General features: G+C 31.8%; 1 long non-coding RNA gene across 1 annotated transcript; it reads right to left on the bottom strand.

The window, feature by feature from the left end:
- Positions 1–2,443: 2,443 nt before the first annotated feature.
- On the bottom strand, positions 2,444–4,264 carry LOC121204979 (uncharacterized). The gene is made up of 2 exons (XR_005900180.1): positions 4,206–4,264; positions 2,444–3,213 (listed from the first exon to the last, which is right to left on the bottom strand). It is a non-coding gene; the product is annotated as an uncharacterized lncRNA (long non-coding RNA).
- Positions 4,265–5,413: the final 1,149 nt, after the last annotated feature.

Genomic DNA, 5,413 nt, shown 5'->3' with positions numbered 1-5,413 from the left:
AAGGTATGGTAGACATTAATGAGGGGGCTGGCTATTGGATCTAAAGCCCTAAGTGTAGCTTTTTCGTGTAAATACACATGTATTTTTTCGAAAAGGTTGGTTACTAAAATTATTCATGATACATTAATACCTTTTATATTTTCCTCACATGGTTTTTGCACACAAAGCAAAATGGAAGCAAATGTTACTCAGTAGTTGTTTAATGTTTAACTTAAGTGGTATTACGTGGTCGGATCTTAATACAGAATGACAACTTATATTAGTAAACGAACCTAAACATGTCCTTAGTATAATCGAAAATGAGTAAATTGATTGAAAGACTAATTTTTTGTGTATTAAGTCCAATTGAGAAGATGCTTTGTCTTGGGCATCGAAGTGGATGACTACTAGAAGATAGAGACATAGATGTGACTAACTAGACTGGCAATACATCAGACATGATCTAAGAATAATATATCCTGAATCTATTTATGGATTTATTCACTTGTGACGTTCATAGTGTGATATACCTAAATCCAGAGTGGATGAAGAACTATGTATGCACGACTTGTACACTTTGATGCAAGCAAAAGCCTGAATTCGAATAGATAAGGAATCGAAAGTTGGTGTGTTGGGTGTACGACTTCTTCAGTATGTAGTGTCATTCACAACAGTGAAATTATAGCCCGAGACATGGGTAAATGATATCCTCTCATTGGCATTGCATAGTTGATGAAAAGTAAATGTGGTCACGGGTCATTCGTCTTTGTGATGAATGACTTGTTTACTATTAGATAGTAATCGACTTTCATGAAGGAAGATGTAATGGTTACCATGAGATAAAATATGATCATGTTAGGAGGACAGATATTATCCCAGAGAGATTAAGGATATCTTATGGGGATAACAAACTTATGACAAGGTCATTAGATGAGCACTAATCAGTTTGCTTTCGTAATGGTATGTCATTAGGGAGAGCTTAGTTACGATATTATAGTGGAATGACTTCATAACTAAATGAGTTTATAATTAATTGACAAAAAGCTAGAACTCAATTATAAATCATTTGAGCCTCAATTGCATATGCCCAATCGGTCTCTCTGCTAGCTTGTTGAAACCAAAAATAAATTGTATGTTTGAATCGAAATGAACAAAATGAATAGAAATAGAGAAATGGAAAGCATTCAGAAATGATTATGATTTTCTCTAAAATGGAGAAATGAAATCATTTGGAAATAAATATAATTTTTTCAAAATGGAAATGGAAATGAAAATGAGAAATAATTCATTTGCAAATGAATATGGATTTCTCAAAAACGGTTGAAAGAATAAGTTTATGAATTTTTTAATGGCAACTTGATTTAACTTTCAAAATTGAAAATTCTAATACATAAGCTAGGTAAATCATGTTTCCTAGATTAGAAATTCATAAAAATTGGAAGTGTAAAACCAGTGTACCGATTAATAGCAAACGGGAATGGTGGAAAGTCAAGCTTCTTTTTCTTCTTCTAGCTACGGTTTAGGAAGAAAAATTGATAAAACTGATGTTGATTCATCTTTCTTCCCACTACCTTTATATATTTACTAATAATTAGTTTTAATTAACTTATTAATTATTAAATCTATGGCTATAATCATTTCTTACTTAAGAAAATGGAAATGGATGGCATGGATGACGAAAGGCAATTCATTAAGTTTTTATCATGGATAAATTTTCATTAAATCCTTGGTTTAATAGTCATTTAAGTCCTCAAGCATTTTCTAAATTTAAACTTAATAATAATTAAACTTTTACAATTTAGTCTATATACTATAATTAATGATTTTCTTGATTTAATTACTTGATCAACCACTAATATATTTTTATACTAAATACATAAATTCTTCTATTTATAATTTCACTTATTCGGTTTACAAAATTAAGTTCCAAAATTGCATATTAATTGACATAATTGAATGGTGCTTTTGTGTTCAATAAGAGTCAAATGTTTAAGTGATTTGAAATCATATATATCATATATAAGATAAAGTAAAGAGATTAACATTTTAGGAAACTTTGAGTTTTAAGTTGTTCATTAAGTTCTAAAATACTTTCTTAAGTATTATCCAATAATTTTTATATTTAATTAATAATCAATAAATTATTCTAAATTTTCTCCTTACTTTTTATACTTTATTAATATACCTTAATAAATATATCTAAATGTTATCCTTAATTAATAATTTAATGTATATTTTAACGATATATATTTAATTTAATGTATATATCATATATATAATATAAAACAAGGTACTAGAACATGTAAGTTTGAGTTTCAAATTATGATAATAATAGGGGAAGAAGAAATAAAATATCTCTAAAAAAAAGTAATTTGGTTTGGCTTTTAAAAGTGTTAACAAGAAATCCAAATAAAATTACATGACATTAATTTATTTTTATTTTTTATTTTTGCACATAAGAATATGAATAAAATAACATTAATTATTTTCATTTTTTTTGATGAAAAAAAAGAAATTACAACTCAAAGATCAAACATTGAAAAAACTCATTATATAATCTTTATCAAATAACTGCAAACCAGGCTCCCTATCTTTCTTGAGCTTGATTATCTTACCAGCAAGGCTATTCTCTTCTCTTGGAATATGTTGAAGGTTCTAATGACTTAATTGCTTCAATATCCGTAGGATTCGTAACTAAGGCAGAAGTAGAACCTTTACGAACTCCTTCGTGAATGAGGTTAACTGCTTCAAGATTGTCAATCCGTATGATAACTTTCCGAAAGCCACGATCCAAGGCAATTTGTAACCCATCAAGGATGCCCCATAATTCTGAATCAATAACTTCACAATTACCAGGATACCTTGTGAAACCAACAATCCAAGTACCCTAATGATCTCGCAAAAGCCCTCCAGCTGCGGCAAACATATCCTCATATTTGACCGAACCATCTGTGTTCAAGTAGACCCAACCATCGGGATAGCCAAGATCAAAACCCATGCTTGAGGGTTTAGAGCCATTTGGTTCGGACATCAAAACATATTGCTTCGCCCAGCAGAGGGAGTTTTTGATAACCTCATCAGTACTCCAAGAAAGACCTTGAAATATGCCAAGATTCTGATTTTTCCACATTCGCCAGATGATAATCCCAAATAAACAAGGCCAATTAACTTCAGCCACTAGCTTTATGTCCTGTTGATTTCGTAAATTGAGCTCCATCCATGCATGAAGGGACCCTGCACAAAAAAAAAAGGATGTTTACTTATAGGAATTAGCTGCGTCCATATCTCCCTTGCCATTTTGCAATCCCGAAGTACATGTAGAATATTTTCAAAATTATGACCGCAAGTACCACAAACTGTAACACCTCCACCCCCGAAACCGTCGCCGGAGTCGAGCTTGAGGGGTTACCGAACATAATTTATCAATTTAAGAACTTCAAATCATTTGTTTCTACATTCACAGCTTTCTAGCTACTCGCGTCACAGTTACAAGAAAAATCATATCTCGAGTTACGAAACTCGAAATCAAGATCCGTAAATTTTCCCTGAATCTAGACTCATATATATATTTACTAATTTTTTTCTAGAATTTTTTTATTGGGCCAATTAGTACAGTTTATTAATTAAAGTATCCCCTGTTTCAGGGTTCGACTGTTCTGACCTCTGTGTATTACGAATCAGATATATCTCTATACAAAATTTCAATGACTATGAGGTTTGTTTCTATTAAAACTAGACTCAATAATGAATCTGTACATATAAAGAAAAACTTTTAATTATTTTTTTAAAATTTATTATGAATTTTTAAAGTCAGAACAGGGGATCCAGAAATCACTCTGGCCCTGTTTCACAAAAGTTTAAATATCTCATAATAATTTATATGCCTTTTTTGTTCAATCCACATAAAAATAGACTCATTAAGCTTCAATTTCATAACTTACTCATCATTTAGTTCCATTTATACTATTTTTAGTGATTTTTCAAATTCATGTCATTGCTGCAGCAATATTCTGTTTTAAGGCAAGTTTCATCTTTCCATGAATTTTTATGAACTAGATAACCTGTTAAACTTCCATGATATCAAACATGATCTAAATTAGCCATCACCATGACTTATCAATATCAAACATTTTCTCAACCAAACATGGCCATATCATAAAATTATTTACACAAAATAGGTATATTGCTATACATGCCATACTTAAGTAGTTGTACAAGCCATTTACCAAGATAAAAGTCCTTTGGATAGTGTGATCGAACCTTCGACCCGTCCCGATTCCCGAGCTGGCTTGTTCAAAAATACAGTAAATAAAGAGGAGGGAGTAAGCATAAATGCTTAGTAAGTTCATATGTAAATAACAAGTAACATAACAATACAAATATACCAAACAACTTTAGCATGGTATCACCAAAACTTATATCACATTTCTAAACATCATTCATCATCTTACCACCTTATCGTTGTTGTATCTATTTTCAACCCGAGGGTTAAGAACATACTTGTCCAAAGTGTCCATTTCACAACACTTACCAAAACGTCGCTTGCATCTTAAGTGTTCTTCCATTTCACTAGAAATTTCACCCGTTGAACACATCGGAATACAACTCGGATACACGGATAATTTGCACATAAGTGCCTCATATGTAATCAAGAAATCATGTAACCCGCCCCTAAGTGAACTCGGACTCAACTCAACGAGCTCGGGCGTTCGCATCCATAAGTGAACTCGGACTCAACTCAACGAGTTCGGATGCCTAGTTACATCTCACGAACTCGGACTCAACTCAACGAGTTCGGACATTTGCATCCATAAGTGAACTCGGACTCAACTCAACGAGTTCGGATGCTCAACCATCCTAGTGACATGTCACTTGTATCCTAATCTATTCCTAAGGTTCAAACGGGCTTTTTCCCTCAATCTCACATTTGTCGTTTTCCATGGAATATCGGAACCGATACTTGGTAGCAATTCATATTTATCAAGTAGTAAACATAATTTGCATGTTACTCAACATTAACCACAAAGCATAATATTTCACAATTAAAAATCAGCGTATCATATAATTAACATCAATAACTTAAAAATAACAATTATGCTACATTATTTACACATGAACTTACCTTGGTACCAAAATATAAAGATTTTGCAATTTAGTCCACAATCTTTTCTTTTCTTCGATCACGACTTGAATCTCGTTTTTCTTGATTATGGAGCTTGGAAGCTTGGAACAAACCCTAGCTATGGAGAACCCTCGAAATTTCGTCCTAATGAAGAAGATGGACAAAAATTGGCTTTTAATTTTGTTTTTAATTCATTTTAATAACTAAATGACCAAAATACCCTTACTACTAAACTTTTCAAAAATTCCTTCCATGTCCTAATTTTGTCCATGAACTTAAAATTGGTCAAATTGGTATTTAAGACCTCCTCAT

This window comes from Gossypium hirsutum, chromosome A08 (genome assembly GCF_007990345.1).
Source record: "Gossypium hirsutum isolate 1008001.06 chromosome A08, Gossypium_hirsutum_v2.1, whole genome shotgun sequence".
NCBI lineage: Eukaryota > Viridiplantae > Streptophyta > Magnoliopsida > Malvales > Malvaceae > Gossypium > Gossypium hirsutum.
This window is presented reverse-complemented; position numbering and strand designations above follow the sequence as displayed.